The following is a 19,002-nucleotide window of genomic DNA, read 5'->3' on the forward strand; positions in this document are numbered from 1 at the left end:
CAAATATCTTCGAGTATTGAGCCTGAAAAAAAGCAATCTAATTTGCTGGTAAATATGCTTTACATCACTGTCAATCCTTCATCGATGTTTTTCGGTATGAATGGACTATATATCATTTGGTATGGTGTGGTATTCTGCTGCCAAAAAAATTACCTTGTAAAAGTTTATTTTTCATTCTTGGAGAACTTTTTAGGCAATTCTTAAGCGACATAATGGTTGTTATTTATCCCAATATGCCCAAAAACTTGTCAACGTAGACAAGGTGGGCTTGACTTTACCTAGTCAGCACAATTTTAACACTTGTATGTAAGAGTATCCACCGGTCCAAATTCATAAATTTACCACAAGTTGAATACCGTCCTGAATTCAACTTTCCTCTTCATGACCATTTATGTCCTTTGTGGATTTCAATAAATCTGGCCGACATTGATGACCTCTAAATATATCTTAGCTGGGCATCAGAATCCAGTGCAATGGTTGTCATGATATTCCAACGGTTATCATTTTAAACCCTGACAGATAGCAAGCATATGCTCCGATATATATGTCAATCTTTGCCCCCAATATAGCCTGACCTAAAGTTGCAGAAGCCCATCATTCACTCCAACCGGGACAATGGCATTGGTCGGTGGACCTTTCCGCGCTTGGAGCACGCACCATCATTTGCTCAGAGGCCTGCCTTGCACTTAAACATCCATGGGTGATTGCACTCATGACATTTGGCCCGGCATATCAATTTTGCCAAGTAGCACCTTGCCGAGGATAGAAGGAATCCCATGTCCACTGGTTTACTAGGTGTAATAATAATGCTATAATGATATTAGGTGGCAGCAACAATGGGTTTGGTGTGACTTGTTAAGAGCATTTATCTGGCACATTTGCACACTTGACCATCCTGCAGCATGGATTGCTGCTCTCACGGTAAAATTTGTGGCTTTACTAGATGGGCAATGGAATCTTGAAATGAAGATTTATTTATGTGCTTCCTCTTATGGCAGCTCTTGATTCACCGTTGGTATGTGTTGGAGTGATTCGTCCACCTAAAACAACAAATTCATCCAGGCCCCTAGGTGTTATTCCCAATCAATGCTGTGTATTTGGATTTTAAATGTTGCTTGGTCTATGTGCACTTTAACCTCATGAGTGTTTGAAAGACCATCGTTCTTTATATTCGATTGATGCAGGGCTACAAACACACGAACCATTGATCTTAAACCTATAGCTCTGGTAACATGTAGAATGGCATGCTATCCGAAGTAAATCAACCGTGTCGATCCAAAATCTAAAATAAACATCGAATATGGAAAAAAAAATTGAGAGAATTGCGAGTAGAAAATAATAGTGGAAGAAAAAATATGGAGACAAAATAAATTTATGCTAAAAAAAAAAAAAGCTGAAACAAAAAATTTGGCTCTCTCACAAAGATACATCACAAAAGAGGCTCTATATACAAAAAGAATTATCTCCTCTACCACAAAAGATGTCTTACCATACTCTCTCTCAATTTATAAAACCATAATCTCTCATTACAAGTCAAAAATATAAATAACCACTCCAACTAAAAAACAAACGTAAATATATTAAATCTAAGGCTCAATCTAACAAAATGGACAAGCACTAAGAGACAAACTATTCCAACCAGATTGGAATAAGAAACAAAAATAAATTAGAAATAGGATCCTATAATAAGCAATGGACTTCCAACAATTGATGCATTGCAAGCTACAAACAAGATATTTGAATCATGCTAGCATGTGAAGATTTCTCGGCCCGGCCAACCTCGAGGGTAAGCTAACGTTCCGAAACAACATAATGCTACCTGACCTAACCAGTTTGTCATCTTAATCAAGCAATTAATTGTTGTCACGATGTTTGACGGTTTGAAGAGGACTGCAAGACCCATATAATCGTGTAGGCCCATGCAAGACGCGATCCATGATAAGCCTTTTCTTGTTGTGTGGCCCACAGCCAACGGACATAGTGCTTGTGATTTGAGAGGGTTAGGTGTGGTTCGTGCAGTATTTAGAAAGTTTTCACCTACATGTCCGTGCAAATTTAACACCACTTAATTCTAAATGGGTCCATATTCCATAGGCTCATGCTTTTATTTGAGAGCTACGTTCGTAGGTTGTCACACAATGATGCCTACTTAAGTTCATCCATTAATTTGTTGAGACAACAGTCGATGACATTGTCCTAGATGGAGAGGAATTATTCCACACCATGGTCTATGGTGGAACTACTTGTAGCTGACCTTGTCCCACTGTTTTAGTTTCCTCGAGTTATAGGTATCTCTAGACCTTAGGACGACGGCCTACTTTTGTTGAAATTTCCGCACAGTAATAAGATTATAAACTCAAAATTTGATCCAATTTGGTGCATTGTTTAATCGCACATTATAACCTGACCTAATCATGTGGATGAGTCACATGATATTAATAAATTGCTGCTCTGGTTTTATCAAGTCTAAGTTGGTGAGTGGTCTAAATTGATAGAGTTCCATGGAAGTTGTGGACGGTGGTTTGATGCTGAAATCGAAAACACTGACACATAGTAAAATTTAATGATCTCGGATCTAATTGTTATAGCATGCTAATTTTGATTAGGTTTGGTGAAGATTTTTATGATTTTTAGTAGGTTCAACCACCCACCAATACAGCGTACGTATGGTATCTAAACAATTACCGTTTTGACATACACAAATAGATATAATTCAAGACACCGATTAATATATTTTCAATTATTGGTCAAGAATATATACTTTCACTTTAAATAGATATTTTAATGGCTATGCTTTGAAATTAATGTTCCAAAATGATAATTAATATTGATTGCACTGGATTTCTGAAATTTGAAAATTTAGATGGCTCGACTTTTGTAGTATCAACCTAGACAGACTGTGAATGTCTATGTTCTTCCCAGAAGTTTTCATTTTGCTGTATCTATCTTGATTCGTCTTGATATTAGTCATCTATTAAAATGTTGAGATCTTGAAAGAAATTCTTTTCCCAGTAATTTCTATCATAGTGTCACTATACCAACTGTTATAGCAATGATTATTTAGTAATAAAAGTTTGAAAAAAACAGTAGTTGAACTAAATAATGGCCTAGCCATCATAATGGTCCATGATAGTTCTGGTGTTGATTTGGTATCACACGAAAATAACCTCATTGTAATTTTGTAAAATGAAAATAGCATGACAAGAGGAGAGAGCATCTGACAAGGGTATGACGCAGGAGAGTAGTGCAGTTGGAATCGGATTGATTTTAAGATGGCAAAGGCTTCCGGCCAGTGGAAGCCCATAACGACTGTTTGTCGTAATGTTTAAAAGGCCGAATGATAGCTCTGGCCCAATTTTTCCGGGCAGATCGGGCCATGCGGTGGGGCAGGCTTTTTTTCCGACTTGGTTATAAATACAAGAGAAATACTTTGTGCACTGCATCACAATTTAAAGGGTTTTTTTCAATGACAAAAATACTTTTCCCTCTTATGACTTTCTATTTTTAGAAAGTCATAATATGTCTCCAGAATATCATTACAAGCCACAGGATGTTATAATTTTTTTCAAAACAAATGGATATTTTTATCATTTAAAATTTCAAACAAAAAAATGGAACTGGTGCATTTAACGAGCATTGGAAAGCATGGCTATATGGTCCAATAAGCGGTGCATTGTTATTGCACTGCATGCGGTATGGAAAGAATTACTCATAAATGAAGTAGTACTATAGTAGAGAAATTCTTTGTGCACCGCAGGTGGCGTAGAAAATCCGATGTGGAGCGCACCATCTTATCTCATTAGTCCACGTAGCCATCACTTTCCGACGTACATTTAATATCTGCAGTTTTATTTTTTCATTTGAAATTTTGAATGATGAAAATGTCCCTGCTCTTTAGAAAAAATTATGACATCTTATATCCCTATTATGACATCCTACATCCATGAAGTCATATTTTGACACGTAGGATGTCATAATTTGATGCAGAATGTCATAACATACTATAGGATATCATAATTTTTTTCGAATAGTAGAGGCATTTTTATCATTCAAAATTTTTAAACAAAAAAATGAAATTATGAGCATTAAATGCACGTTGGAAAGTGATTGGACAAAAATATCCCTTCCATATTATGACATCCTGACTATATTATGATATCCTACATGCAAGAAGTCATAATTTGATGTAGGATGTCATAATATGCTAGGATGTTATAATTTTTTGGACTATATTATAACATCTTACATGCAGGAAGTCATAATTTAACATAGGATGTCATAATTTTTTTAAATAGAAGGGATATTTTTGGTATTTAAAATTTCAAATAAAAAGGTGAAACTGTATGCATTAAATATGCGTTGGAAAGTAGTGGTTATGTGGACCAATTGGAAAAAATAGTGCACTCCATATTGAATTTTCTACCCTATTCACAGTGCACAAAGAATTTTCCTATAATAATAATGTTAATATTTGAGGATATCATGCGTTGTGGATGATTGTAGTTGTTAAACAATTTTTATTGGACTATTTTTGAGGCTGTTGTTAGAGTAATGAAGTTGACTACTTATGTCGGGTACAATAACTAAGATTAAACTTATATATTATGGGTTATATCAAATAATTCCTAAAAAATTATTCTTATCTCTCTCTCAAGTCTCTCATTAAAAAGTTTGGATCCTAAAGGCACGTCTGCTCCTCCGTGATATCTAGATTTATCTATGTCATTCCGCTACGGTAATGATCCTGCATATTTATCAGAAAGTGAATAGTACAGCGATTGAGTTACTTCTTATGTGGCGGACCATTCTAGAAACTGAAAATAGGATAATTCGTGCCCGCGGGACCTTTTGTATCTTAATTTCATGTGCTGCTGTCACACTAGAATAGTGTGACCATCCATTTATACCAAAAAAAAAAAGAGTCCAGATCCTCACAAATTTGTGGTTGAATTGTAGTAAGCTAGTTTTTAGATCATAAACTATTTGTGCATAGCATGAGAGCCGGTCATCGACTAGGGCCTTGGGTGTAGACATCTTGCCCTGGCTTTGATGTCGAAACTTGATCTTATAAAAAATTTTGTTTAACCGCATGATGATGTTGAAATGCTTTATTGATTTGTAGTAAAAAAGAAAATATTTGACGAATCATGCTTGAAAATAGGGGATAAAGAATTACATTAATAGCCCGTTGCATGTAAGTGCTTGGTTCCATAGGTTTAGATTAGCCTAAGGTCATCCATCCAAAATGCAACAAGACAGTGAATATGTTCACCATGTGTTTGTATTTTAATTGCAGAGATCATGAGAGGTTTGGATCTATTGTGGCTGGAATCCTTTCTGGGTCGAAGGCATTGGAGTGAGATGACGTTCAGTGGGTCGACAACGGTCAGAGCAGCAAAACAAGTCTCTACCAGAGGTAGCTTCAGCGGAGATCCTCCGACACTCCAGTCAGACTTCTTAGCAATAAGAAGAAAAAAGCGAGCATTTTTTTTTTTAAGAGAGAGGAGGTGTACCTTTGAGAATCTCTATTTATCTTTAAATATGGGAGGCTGGAGCTATGAGAGAGTGGACATTGTCAAAAATATTTTGTCTCCATTAAATATTTTTGGAAATTGTGCTTGGCCATATCTCTTCATGGCACGTGAAGGCCATACATATTAATGGCATGGGTTGACCAAAAGGATCAGAGGGCTTTATTTTATCTCTAGAGAATGTGACAAGGTCGCAAAAAAGCCTCTGACAGTCATCATTCCAAGCTATCATTTTTAATGGCCTGACGTAACAGCCATTTAGAGACTAAAATTATTAGATGCCTTGACCGACCCAAGAATTGAAGGGAGAAGGCCTCACGAGGGCTAATGGCTGAAATTGGTAGCGGAAGCTGATGTCGGGATCGGCTGAGCACAAGGAGCACAATCGCTCACTAGCAGAAGCCATGCACAGGGGTTCGACCTTTGTTTGGTCTTCCTCTCTTTACCATTTTTTCTCTTTCTCTTTCATTTTTATTTTGTCTTTTTATGCTGCTTATGGGGGGATAGAATGAGAAAGAATGAGACAATTAATGCTTTTGTCAGACTTGGTTCAAAAATCTTCCCTCATGTCTTCGGCCAATGCCAAAATACCCCAACAGAAGTCTTGGAGAGGAAAAGAGAGAGAAAGCCATAAAACCCCTTTTTGCCCCCATGATATCTTTGGAAACTGTGCCTGGCCCTTTGATTTTCTAAAGGTTGATGGATAGTGTCACATTACAGCAAATGGGAGACGCCTTCATTAATTGCTTGGGTTAACAACCAGAAGATAAAAATGGGGCTTGCTTAGCTTTATCCATGGCCATTCTCTTTCTTAAATGGGATGAGGTGATAGGACAATTATGAGGTCTCTTGGAGACTAATAACTAAAGTCAGAGGCTAAAGGCCAATGTTGGGATCGGTAGCCAGTGCAAGGGCCAAAGCCACCACACAGCCCGTAGGCCGAGGTGGGGATTGGATAGGTGCAAGGGGCGCGAGCATCCATGGGCAGAAGCTTATGTACAAGTGTAGCTTCTCTTTGCTTTTTATCTCCACTACCTTTTTTCTCTCCAACCTCATTTTCTTCTTCCTTCATCTTTGCTCGTGATGGAACAAGAGGGGGAGAGGCAACTAATGCCTCTTGCCAAATCCAAGCGATCCGGATTTGCGTGGTTCAAAAGTCCTCTATCCATGTCTTTGGCTTAGTACCCAGAATATCCCCAACAATAACCCCCTTACTCCTTAATTTGAATCATAACTAGGTCGGACGAAGGGAGTACTACAAATTTATCGAAGACGTGCCAAGATCATCCTTTAACTGTGACGATGCGGATGAAATTTCTAGTCGGCTCACTTGTGAATATGAGAAATGAAAGCATCCGTTTTGGCCTACGAGGGCCTTGGCTCTGCTCGCTAGGGAGTAAGAGGCCTTGGGTCTTCGTTGGCGCTTTTCGTTCTTGGCCATATTTTTGCCACTAAGATTGTGCTCATTTATTTTTAATTAATTATAATAATATTTTTGTATGTCATTTGTTACGAACCTTCCTTCTTATTTGTGTCTTCGATACAGCTGAGATACTACCCTCAACATATACTGCACTATTTCTTACCCTGAGCTAGAGTCAGGCCTAGGGAATACGAACTAATATTTTATTTCTGAAGACATGAATCAAGCTTCAATTTTTCAATCAATGTAACATACCTATCGCACAGCTGGTCAGTTTGCTTTAATAGTTTGACTTGATTGGTGTGCGGATGTCTCCAATTATGATCATGGTAGGCATCATTGTTAGTTGTGGTTAAAGGGCTCTAAGCCCAGATGACGTGGGGACCTTATCTGAGGCATTGTCAAGTCATTTCACTTACTCTGACTTTTGAAAAATTAGCTTTCGAAGGTCGATTTTGATAGGTTGTATTCTCAAAGCACATGATCCTACCTGTCTTCACCACCCTTGTCTTCATGTGGGCCCTAGCACGCAAGAACCGAATGAACTGGCCAGCTGTCAAAGGAGGTTAGATCTTGCTTATGGGTGGGATCGGCTTCTGGGAGATATCAGCTTCGTAAAGGAGATCGGTAAGATCGAAGATGATCTCCATATCGACGGAGATGTGCGGAGGCTTCAGCGTTAGGATCTCAACACCGCCGTTAGTCTCGTGGGGACGCTTTAGCCGTCGAGAAGGGTGGCCTTGGTGCCACTAAGGGCATGCACTAGTGCCCAGAGGGCCTTTGGCCGCTAATCCGACGGCCTCAAAGGCCTCAGAATCGTTGATTTGGTGGTGTGTGCACAGAGGGCCGCCGATCCTAACTTCGATACCGATGGAAGTGCGTGAGGAAGATCTAGTGAGGCTCCGAGCTAGCCAATCTTGGGTTCGATGCCGGCAGTTACGCGATGAGCATAGAAGGGGATCGGGACCATCGATCCTTGCTCCAACAATGGTTGACATGCACATGAGCACGGGAACAGCCTAGGGCCACCGACACTGATCCCACCATGATTAATTGTGCATAGGGAAGTCATTCGGAGGTGTATGGCGAGGGATCGACTACACTGAAAGATTGTTTAGGGCCTCTGGTCAGCAAAGCTCAGCATTGTGGGGGTCTCACGAATGCCAAAGTTAGCCTCAGCACCGTCGAGGGCATGCGAGAGGCATCGAATCCTTGGGTTCAGGCGGGGTAGGTGGTGCAAGCAGGGAGATACAACTAGAACAGCCAAATCCAGTGCTATGAAGGGGGATCGGCGTGGGTGGCTCTTAACGTTTGACCGTGAGTTCGAGAGGCTCTACCACCGACTCCAAGAGGTGCACGAGGAGAGCAAGATGGCTCACAATGCCAACACCATGAAGGACGTCTGGGCGTGCATAGACGCTGACATCGAGCAGGTGCTCCATCGTGCCAAGGCCATGCAGAAGGGTTCGGTGCCATCTCCAGTCGTGTGCACATAGGGAGCTCTGGAGACATTGCTTAAATCCAGGGGAGATTGGTGGTGCTGAAGGGAGGGAAGCCTAGAGCTGGTCCCCTCGCCAATGTGGGTACTTGCTTGGGTATGCGGTGGGGGGCTCATCGGTAGCTCTAGCATCATCAGCACAATCCCCTCTGATATCTATCATTCTCCCTCTGTCTCCCTGCCCTCATCCTCTCAGCCAATAACCTCACAGGAGATATTCTCCGCTCCATCGGTCGGCTCCTAGCGATCAAATATCTTGCTCTCAATGACAACCACTTCAATGTGTCCTTCTCAGCTGAGCTCGATGACCTCTCAAACCTCCAAACCCTCTTGCTTGCACATAATCCCTTCAATTCAACATCGATCTCTTCGACATTCCATAATTTGACTCAGTTGAGCTACTTGTGAATGGCCTAAAATAACTTGAAGGGTGAGATCCTTGAGTTCATCAAAGAATTGATGCAGATGTACCACTTGGACCTATCGGAGAACTCCCTTAATGGAAGCATACTCGTCGGTATCTGGAATTTAAAGAACTTGCAGTACCTATATTTGTTTAAAAACAATCTCATTAGGAGATCAAGATCAATAGGTCGATCGATATATTGGAAATGGAGCAGCTAGATGTCTCCGTCAATCAATTGAATGGATCCATCCTGGAGAAATTCGGCAAGCTTTCGAAACTCTCCATCCTCTACCGTCGTGGTCGGTCTTGCGCATGCAGGAGTACTACAGCCGCCCATGGAGGTCAACTAAGACAGAACTTGGAGGTTTAGATCTGATAGGAATCGGTGGCAATGGAAGGGAAGAGCTCTGATCAGAAGTCGGGACACGTATAATAGCACCGCGGATGACTTCAGCTCTGGCGGGTTTCAGTACTATTGAAGATTATGTCGCTCGCTCACGTTGGTGGGTTTAGTGTGGATGCAGGGGAGAGAGGCACGAGGGATCAATTCTGTTGATAAGTTCGGCAAGGATGAAGAACAACATATGTGAGGGTTACCCACCCTCTTCCCCTTCTTTTAATAATATTTCACCTCCAATAAGGCTATAAGCCTCCCAAATAACATACAAGATGAGGTTTATTGGTCATTGCCCATCCTTTTCGTCTCTTTCTCTCTCTCTTCTTTATCTGTCACTGTGATGAGATGAGAGATCATGGCTTTCATCAAGTATGGGAGAACCAAGGCAAATCCCTTCAGTGAACATCTCACGGTGGGTGGTGCACTGTCCAAGGGGTAGCATGGCATCTCACCCATCGTGGGATTGGATTTCGTCAAACTTAAGAAACGGCTGCACATGGGGCTGTATATGGATGATCTCGATGTTGTCCAAAGCTTGACGCACATGAAGAATCGCGGGCCGCCCATGGAGGGCCGCTTACAGATGGCATCTACTTTTTTTGGATCTGGAACCAAGGCAAATTTTGAAGCATATGCACAGTAACCAACGCACAGTTAAGAATTGATAGAACCGTCAAAATAGACTGTAGCCCGCGGGCTGGCCCGTTTAAGCCCTTAAAATAGTAGGGCTGGGCTAGTATTTTGGTAGCCCATTTAACAAAAGAGCTTTTTAGCTCGGCTCATTTATGGTCCGACCCGTGAAGGGTTGGTCCGTCTAGCCCTCAGGCCGACCTACTTATTTAAAAAAAAAAGAGACAATTTTGGTGTGGATCTAGTTTTATTTGTTCTTGATGTCTTTTGTTCTTCTTCTTATTCTTCTTTCTCATATGCTAATACTAACCATCTCCCTCAAATTTACTGAATAGAAGTAATTAGGCCCCAGTCTAATTATCTCTTTAGAAAAAGAAAGTCCACATGCCCTTCCCAATTCCCATCATGTTAGGATTGGTTCTTCATGCAAGCTCTCATTTGCATCCGCAATTAGTTACATGGCTTTGTTCATGATGGTAATATCTTTTTTATAATTTAAGATAAAAATTTGAATTTAGTTGGATGCAAAATAGCTTTTTTTCTAACTATTTATTGATCTTTGTTATTTGTTACTTATGGATTGTAGATGAAGATGATGATTCAAGTACAAAAGTTAATGCAAATTTGCCAAAACAAGATTGTCAAGATTCTAATGTTATAATCGAAGAAGATGAGGATGATTATTAATTAATGAAATATTGGTGGCAAACATCTTATGGCAAAAATTTTGAGAATAGGGATTGAATTTCAATAGTTGTTCTCAATGTTATTTGAACAATATTTATTACTTATTGGTTTGTTTGATTTTATGGAGTTTAATTAGTTTGTGATATTTTTTTCTTGTAGAGAATGGAGTATATGATATTATTACAAATTTTTTGAAGTTATTTCATATTTACTTTTGAGGTTTTAAAATTTGATGTAGAGATTAATTTTATTTATTTATTTGATGAAGTATTATATTTGAAAATTTTTTAATTTATTATAATTTTTTTATTTTTATAATTTTTTAAATTATTTTAATTTTTTGATAAGTTATAAGGGCCGGACCGTTTCATTTATAAGAGTCGGCCCATTTAGGCCCTTCACTTATAAGGGCTAGGGCTGGGCTGTTTATTTGATGGTCCATTTATGAAAAAAACTTTTTTGGCCTGGCCCTAATGGGTCCGACCCATGAAGGGTCAGTCCTCCATGGGTTCGGTCGATCCATTTTGACGCCTTTAAGAATTGATGATATCCAAGGATAACATGGCACAGTACGCATGGAAATTTCTTGTAGGGGCCACCTACAATGGCCATGCATGGACAGTCTCAACATCATCCGAGATCAGATGCAGTTGTCCGAGGTCGACTTTGACATCAACAAAAGTCAATCCCATGAAAAGCTTTATTTTTTTCCATCTTTTGGCCACATTCTCTTTCCACTACCCTTCTTTCTCCCCCATCTTGAGGGGAAAAATTATTGCACGCATCGGGCTCAAGTGACCTAAAGATAAATCCTGAGGCATGCTCATAGTGGATGGCCCATTATTGAGGATCAATGAGATAAGAAGGGAGTGCAACATTCAATGTACTGGTGACCTTTTAGCGCACGTGGCATGGAGATAAAACATGATGAGATACTCCATGTTAAGAGCGGACCCCACAGTATTAAACTCATGGCTTCGGCGCCATCTTGCTTACCTGTTACTTCGATTTTTACATTTTCTTATGGTCCGATCCTAGATATGTTAGAGTTTTGCATTAAGGAGTTCTACCCCCCACTCAAAAATGGGGTCTTCTCTTTCCCCACTAAAGGAGATTTTCAACTAGTGGATTTTAGCTTCCACCTGTACTAGCATACTCCGACCTACTCTGATCTGATCTTCTCTTTTTCTAAAAAGTGGGATCTTCGGTAGCTCTCCCACTAGGGAGTGGGGGTTTTGCCGGCTTTTCTATTGAAGAACGGGGGCTTCGACTGCTCTTCCACTAAAAAATGGAGGCTTTAATGGCTCTCCTTCGAAAGAGTGAGGACTTTGTCTGCTCTTCCATTGAAAAGTAAGGGTTTCGACGGCTCTCCCTCGAAAGAATAGGGGCTTTGCCTGCTCTTTCACTGAAAAATGAGAGCTTTGACGGCTCTCCCTCGAAAAAGTAAGAGTTTTACCGGCTCTCCTACAGAAGAGTGGAAGCTTTGGCGGCACTCCCTCAGAAGAGTGGGAGCTTTGGCGGCACTCCTTTGAAAAAGTGAGGGCTTCATGTGTACTTTCATCGAATAGATGGGGGCTTCATCTGTACTTCCACCATCGTGGAGGCTTTATCTACACTCTCACCGAATAGGTGGGGGCTTTGGATACTTTTCCACTATCTTAGGCGCTTTGTGTGCACTCTCACCATCATGGGGGCTTCGTGTGCACTCCCACCAAATAGATAGAAGCTTTGTCAGCTCTCTCACAGAAGAGTGGAGGCTTTGATGGCTTTCCTTTGAAAAAATAAGGGCTTTGCCGACTCTTCCATAGAAGAGTGGGGACTTTGGCGGCACTCCCTCAAAAAAATGAGGGCTTTGCCAGCTCTCCCACAGAAGAGTGGAGGTTTTGGCGGCTCTCCTACTGAGCTTTTGTTAAGTGCTCAAGGGTCTATCATTCTGTAAAAAAAAATAAAATAATAGAAGGGGCTTAGATGCCTATTGCTGTAGAAGTTGAGTTCAGTTAGAGAGCTCTTAGGTATTGTTTAACTCCTCGTTAAGTGCTTTGGCTTGCATTTAAACTTTGTCTCAGCTTGAGCTAATTTTTTTATTTAGATCGACCTGGTTCTGGACTTTGAATTGATATAGATTTGGCTTCGGATCGGATATGATTTGACTTCGGATCGATCTGATTTCGGAGATAAGATCAGCCTGGTTCTGGGGTTCGAATCAACCAGTTATGGGGTTCGGATCAACCTGATCTTGGGGTTCGGAACGACCATATTCTGGGGCTAGGATTGATCTTGATTTTGATGCTCGCAGGTCTGCAATTTTTTCAAAAAAAAGACAATGAAGTAAAAGATAAGGGCTTAAGAATCTCTTACAAAGAAATTTTGTGCAAATCTTTTGAAGCTTGCTTTCCCTTCCGATGTGGATTGCATGCCTCCATTATCAGACCCAATTGGGAGTGCTTGAAGGGGCATTTTCCAATCCATTAGATTTGTGACAGTGAAAGAAGAAGCACTTGAGCAATTGGATTCGACATTATTTACGGATCACCTAAGGAGTTTTCTTTGAGAAGTCCCTCCTACTTTGATAAGAGAAAGAAAAAGGCATTTACGACAATAAATAATGGAGTAGGTGTAAAGTCCCATTATAATGAGGTATGGACAGGAGAGGAGAGATCGAGATCAGTTAGAAATCCCTTACATATTTCCACTTTCTTTTCTCATTAGTTTATAACGGACCCTTTCTCCTTCTCTTTCTCCCTCTTCTTTTAATGAATATTTTAAAAGAAGAAAAAATCATGTGAAGAGAAAGAGGGTCTCTCAAGCCAGAAGAAATTTCTTTCAAAGACTAGATGTTCGGCCAACTTTTATTTTTGGAGATGCGATGTCGTTGGACCAGTCTGATGGGGTTCTTGTGATCACTCCTCATGAATGAGCTTGCATCCTCTCGACTTAAATTATTTGCCTCCCATTCTTAGATTTAATCCGGAGAGCTTAAAAGATACTGGTGCCTCTTGTTTAACAAGAGCTTGATGGTCGCATATAGAGAAGCCAGCAGGAGGGGTTGTGAGGTCGGGAGCCTATAGAATGGGTTGTAGGATGCCTCTAATGAGTAACACGGAGCATAGTCTACTCTCAAAAGTCCCACCAACAAGGAAGCTCTCCACGGTAGTATAATAGTAGATAAGACATTTTTTTTCCAAAGGTGGGCAGTCGCTTGGGTGCCTGGCGCCAGTGCGAGGGAGCCGTCCTCCTTCTAGCATCAATCTGTTGCGACTGGAATCCTTTCTGAACTGGAGGCACTGGAGTTAGGTGACGTTCGGTGGGTCGATGGCGGTCGAACCTGCAAAATAAATCTCCACCAAAGGTGGCCTCGGTGGAGACCTTTCGACTCTCAAGTCAGACTCTTTGGCAACGAGAGGAAAAGAGCGAGCTTTTTTTTTTTGGAGAGAAAGGAGGCATACCTTTGAGGATTCCTATTTATCTTTATATATGAGAGGCTGAAGTCGTGAAAGAGTAGAGGTTGTCAGAAATATTTTATCTCCATTAAATATTCTCAAAAATTATGCTTGGCCATATCTCTTCATGGCACATGAAGGCCATGCATATTAATGGCATGGGTTGACCAAAAGGGTCAGAAGACTTTGTTTTGCCTCTAGAGAATGTGACGGGTCCACAAAAAGGTCTCTAACAGTCATTTAGTAATTAAAATTATTAGATGCCTTGGTTGAACCAAAAACTGGAAAGAGAAGGCCTCACGAGGGTCAATGGCTGAATCTGGTAGCAGAAGGTGATGTCGGGATCGACTGAGCATAGGGAGCACAATCGTTTATGAGCAGAAGCCATGCACAAGAGGTTTGGCGTTTGCTTAATCTTTCTCTTCTTGCTGTCTTTTCTCTCTCTTTCATTTTTTTTTAATCTTTTTATGCTGCTCAGGGGGGATAGAACGAGAAGAAAGGAGGCAATTTATGTCTTTGTCAGACTTGATTCAAAAATCCTCCCCCTTGTCTTCGACTAATGCCAAAATATCCCAACAAAAGCCTTGGAGAGGAAAAGAGAGAGAAAGCCATAAACCCCCTTTTTGTCCCTCATAATATCTTTGAGAACTGTACTTGACTCTTTGATTTTTTAATAGCTGATGGATAGTGTCACATCACAGTAAGTGGGAGCCGCCCTCATTAATTGCTTGGGTTGATAACCATGAGATAAAAATAGGGCTTGCTCAGCTTTATCCATGGCCATTCCCCTTTTTAAATGGGATAACGTGATAGGACAATTATGAGGTCTGTTGGGGACTAACAACTAAAGTCAGGGGCTAAAGGCCGATGTTGGGATTGGTAGCCAGTGCAAAGGTTAAGGCCACCACACAGTCTGTAGGCTGAGGTGGGGATTGGACAAGCATAGAGGGCGCGAGCATTTGCGGACAGAAGCTTACATATAGGTGCAGCTTCTCCTTGCTTTTTATCTCCATCATCTTTTCTCTCTCCAACCTCAAAAGTCCTCTATCCACATCTTCGATGAACTCAGGGATCTCGCCCTTCAAGTTAGTCTAGGCCATCTACAAGTAGCTCAGCTGAAACAAATTGTGGAATGTCGAAGGGATCGATGTTGAATTGAAAGGATTATGTGCAAGAAGAGGATTTGGAGGCTTGAGAGGTTGTCGAGCTCAATTGGGAAGGACACATCGAAGTGGTTGTCATTGAGAGCGAGATATTTGATCACTAGGAGCGACTGATGGAGCGGGTAATATCTCCTGTGAGGTTATTGGCTAAGAGGATGAGGATAGTGAGATGGGGAGAGAGACTCTAAATATCAGGGGGGATAGTGCCGATGATGCTAGAGCTACCGACGAGCCCCCCATCACATGTCCAAACGAGTACCCATGTTGGGGAGGGGACCAGCTCTAGGCTTCCCTCCCTTCAGCGCCACCGATCTCCCCTGGATTTAAGCAATGTCTCCGGAGCCCCCTATGCGTGCACGGCTGGAGACAGCACCGAAGCCTCCTGCATGGCCTTGGCATGACGGAGCCCCTGCTTGATGTCGGCGTCTATGCGCGCCCAGACGTCCATCATGGTGTTGGCATTGCGAGCCATCTTGCTCTTCTCATGCGCCTCCTGAAGCCGGTGGTAGAGCCTCTCAAACCCACGGCCACAAGGTTAAGAGCTACCCATGCCGATCCCCCTTCATAGTATTGGATCCGACCGTTCTAGTTGTATCTCCCTGCTTGCACCACCTACCCCCCTCAAACCCAAGGGTTCAATGCCTCCCGTGCGCCCTCGACGGCACTGAGGCCAACTTCGACATTCGTGAGACCCCCATGATGCTGAGCTTTGCCAACTGAAGGCCTCCGACAATCTAGCAATGTAGCCGATCCCTCTCCATGCACCTCTGAATGACTTTCCCGTGCACTATTAATCATGGTGGGACCGAGGTCAATGGCCTCGAGCCGTTTTCACGCTCACGCATGTGTCAACCGTCATCGGAGCAAGGATCGTTGGTCTCGATCTCCTTCCGTGCTCACTTGCGTGACTGCCGATATCGAACCCAAGATTGGCTAGCCCGAGGCCTCATGGGATCTCCCTCACATACGTCCACTGACATCGAAGTTAGGATCGACGGCCCTCTATGCACGCCCTACCAAATCAGCGATTCTAAGGCCTCTAAGGCTATCAGATTAGTGGCCCAAGACCCTCTAGGCACTAATGCACGCCCCTGGTGGCTCCGAGGCCACCCTTCATGGTGGCCGAAGCATCCTTATGAGACTAATGGCGATGTTGAGATCCTAACGCCGAAGCGAAGCCTCCGCACATCCCCACTGGTATGGAGATCGTCTCTGATCTTGCCGATCTCCTCCATGAAGCCGATATCTCCCAAAAGCCGATCCCACCCATTGGCAAGATTTGAACCCCCTTTGACAGTTGGCCGGTTCATTTGGTTCATGCATTCCAGGGCCCACATGAAGACAAGGGCGGTGAAGACAGGCGGGATCGTGTGCTTTAAGAATACAGCCTCTCAAAATCGGCCTTCGAAAACTAATTTTTTGGAAGTCAGAGTAAATGAAATGACTTGACAATGCCTCAGAGGAGGACCCCACATCATCTGGGCTCAGAGCCCTCTGACCACAACTAACAATGATGCCTACCATGATCATAATTGGAGATATCCGCACATCAATCAAGTCAAACTATTAAAGCAAACTAATCAGCTGTGCGATAGGTATGTCACATTGGTTGAAAAATTGAAGCTTGATTCATGTCTTCGGAAACAAAATATTGGTTTGTATTCTCTGGGCCTAACTCTAGCTTAGGACAAGGAATAGTGCAGCATATGTTGAAGGTAGTATCTCAGCTGTGCCGAAGACACAAATAGGAAGGGAGGTTCGTAACAGATAACATACAAAAATATTATTACAATCAGTCGGAAATATATGAGCACAATCTTAGTGACAAAAATATGGTCAAGGCCAAAAAGCACCAACGAAGACCCAAGGCCTCTCGCTGCCTAGCAAGCAGAGCCAAGGCCCTGATAAGCCAAAATGGATGCTTTCATTTCTCAAGTTCACAAGCGAGCCAACTAGAAATTTCATCTGCATCGCCATGATTAAAGAGATGATCTTGGCATGTCTTCGATAAGTTTGTGGTACTCCCTTTGCCCAACCCAATTATGGCTCAAACTCGGGAGTGGGGGGGGGGGCTATTGTTGGGGGTATTCTGGGCACTAAGCTGAAAACGTAAATAGAGGACTTTTGAACCACGCCAAACCAGATCATTTGGATTTGGCAGGAGGTATTAATTGCCTCTTCCTCTCTTGTTCCATCATGAGCAAAGACGAAGGAAGAAGAAGATGAGGTTAGAGAGAGAAAAGATGGTAGAGATAAAAAGCAAGGAGAAGCTGCACCTGTATGTAAGCTTCTGTCCGCGGATGCTCGCGCCCCCCTGCTTGTTCGATCCCTAGCTCGGCCTATGGTTTGTGTTGGGGTCTTGGCCCTTATACTAGCTACCGATCCCAACATCGACCTCTAGCCCCTGGTTTTAGTTGTTAGTCCTCAAGAGACCTCATAATTATCCTGTCACGTCATCCCATTTAAAAAGAGGAATGGCCATGGATAAAACTGAGCAAGCCCCATTTTTATCTATTGGTTGTCAACCCAAATAATTAATGAGAGTGGCTCCCACTTGCTGTGATGTTATACTATCTATCAGCCTTTAGAAAATCAAAGGGCCAAGCACAGTTCCCAAAAATATCATGAGGGGCAAAAAAGAGGTTTATGGCTTTCTCTCTCTTTCCCTCTCCAAGATCTCTGTTGGGGTATTTTGGCACTGGCGGGAGACATGAGGGAGGATTTTTGAACCAAGTCTGACAAAAGCATTAATTGCCTCCTTTCTTCTCATTCTATCCCTCCATGATCAGCATAAAAAGATAAAAAGAAAACAAAAGAGAAAGAGAAAATGTGGCAAGGAGAGGAAGACCAAGCAAAGGCTAAACCTCCTGTGCATGGCTTTCGCTTGTGAGCGATCGTGCTCCCTGTGCTCAGCCGATCTCGACATCGGCTTCCGCTATCAGTTTCAGCCATTGGCCCCTGCAAGACCTTCTTCCTCCAGTTCTTGGTACGGTCAAAGCATCTAATAATTTCAGTCTCCAAATGACTATCACATCAGACCATTAAAAATAATAACTTGGAATTATAACTGTGAGAGGCCTTTTTGCGGCCCTGTCACATTGTCCAAAAGCAAAACAAAGCCCTCTAATCTTTTTGGTCAACCCATGCCATTAATATGCATGGCCTTCACGTGCCATGAAGAGATATGGCCAAGCATAATTTTCAAGAATATTTAATGGAGATAAAATATTTCTGACAATCTCTACTCTCTCATGGCTCCAGCCTCCCATATATAAAGATACATAGAGATCCTCAAAGGTATGCCTCCTCTCTCTCCAAAAAAAAATGCTCGCTCTTTCCCTTCTGTAGCCAAAGAGTCCGATTTGAGCGTCGGAGGATCCATGCTGGAGGTACATCGGAGGGTCTCTGTCAGAGCCATCTCCGGAGAAAATTTATTTTGCAGGTCCATCTGTCTTTGACTCATCGGACGTCGCCTCACTCCAGCGCTTTCGGTCCAGCAAGAATTTCAGCCGCAATAAGATCCATAGTTTTCAAGACAAATGGCAACCCCATGATTGGAGCCAGATCACTAAAGGGTTAGGCTTGAACCATTTTCAAAGACTAGGTGAATGATCTTGATTGGGGATGCTAAAGTTCAATTCATAAGCACCCATACGTGGGAGCCATCTCTATTATATAATACTAGAGCCCAAGCAAGTATTGAGTGGCTTAATTTATTTGCACCCATAGGTAGGAGCCTTCCCTATTATTAGAACTAGAGCTCTTGTGTGGTGTGAGAGAGAGGATTCTCTCTCTCTCTATATATATATATATCTTTTTTTCAGAAG

Source organism: Elaeis guineensis, chromosome 2, assembly GCF_000442705.2.
Source record: "Elaeis guineensis isolate ETL-2024a chromosome 2, EG11, whole genome shotgun sequence".
Lineage (NCBI taxonomy): Eukaryota > Viridiplantae > Streptophyta > Magnoliopsida > Arecales > Arecaceae > Elaeis > Elaeis guineensis.